We start from the raw sequence: 1,647 nt of genomic DNA on the forward strand, positions 1-1,647 counted from the left end.
ATAGTTATTATTCCAAGGGTTACGCAGTTGAAAAAGAAACATAAAACATTACGATACTATGAGGAATAACACCAAGAGATTGCCTTACAAAAGGGCCAATCTAGTGTTACTTATGCAAATGAATTCAGGTTTTAAAAGCTAGATTTCTGACAGCCCAGGTGGTCTCAAAGAAGAGCCTGCTTCACTTTGGGGATTCTCCAGTGTTTCATATTCATTGTGTGACTCTGAAATTTTCCAAATGTGAGAAATAGCTGAGATGCACGAAGTGTGATTGTTTTAAGGGGAGAGAATTTGAAGAGGAAATAATTTCACATCATCAGAAGCATATCTTAAACTCACGGGTACCTATCCAATCTTTACATTTTATTTCCTTTCTTGTGGTTGCATAGCCTTGTATGTCACAAGACAAGTAAGTGTATACACACTCCAAGGCTATAATCTGTCTTCAAGTTTATTAGAATCTTCATTAAAAAGTCACCACATTTCTGGGCTTAACATTTATTGCACTATAGAAATGAGCCAACCAGGTGACAGTTTTCTTGAACGAGCCTACCACCTAGTGGTTATTTGGAAAACCAGACTTGGCAAAACTAGCACTTTGCTGTACTTTTTCCTTCAAAAATATTTTTGAGTGCCTAATGTGTACCAAGCACTGTTCTAGGTGCTGAGCTTACAACAGTGAGTAAAATGGGCAAGAATCCCTGGGGCTTACGTCTTAGAGCATCAGGACCTGCGTACATAAGTTAAAATTTGGAAATGTGGTCCATCGTCATGACCTGTTAGCCTAATATCCTACCTATATGTGTTCTCATCTTCTCCAAAGCTATATGCTTATGTGAGTGAAATATCCCCACTCCTCTAAAGGTCAGCTTTTCCTTCTTCCGTTCCCTGGATTCAAACACCTCTTGCCTTGTCAAGAGCTCCAGTACTTTGCATCTATGATGATGGTCTCTTTCTCCTACATTCTCACAGGCTTCCTCTCCCTTGCGTGTCCCCTTCTACATAGATAACAGATGTTTTGAATAATACAGTCTACCATAGACAAAACAAAATCAGTGATGGCTTTTGTTAAAAAAAAAAAAAATCTTTCCTTCATCCTAAATTCTTTCTAGCTAATGCTGCATTTCCCTGCTTCCCATCACAATATAACTTCTCAAACGTTTTGTTTATCTCCCCCGTGCCTGCAAGAACTTCATCAGCCTTGTTTATTGCTGAATCCCCAAGCACTCAGAAATAGTTTCTGGCATGTAGCAGGTGCTCAATAAATATATTTAGTTTGCATATGAGTTCATAGTGCAATAATGGCAATGCCCACTCTGCCCTGGTCTGTAGGTAATCTGCTATTTGGAAAATAGAGGTGGAAAGGTCATTAAATTGAGAATCATGCTTAGCATTTGGGAAGATTTTGTAACCTTATGGATTCCCAATTTGTAAAAGGAGGATTGGACTACACTGGCGGTGACATTTACGTATCATGTAAGGTATCTTGGAGTGAGCTCTCATTGGCAGTGGCATCTTGGGCATAATATCACAAAGAATTGTTTGGCTATGAAAAGAATGCTGTGACTAAATAATATATGTCACCTTGGGTGTGGGGGGCCGTGCTGGCCATGCATTCCTGGGACATTTGGTTTTCTCTTGCTCTCA

Source organism: Pteropus vampyrus, unplaced genomic scaffold (genome assembly GCF_000151845.1).
Source record: "Pteropus vampyrus isolate Shadow unplaced genomic scaffold, Pvam_2.0 Scaffold27, whole genome shotgun sequence".
Classification (NCBI taxonomy): Eukaryota; Metazoa; Chordata; class Mammalia; order Chiroptera; family Pteropodidae; genus Pteropus; species Pteropus vampyrus.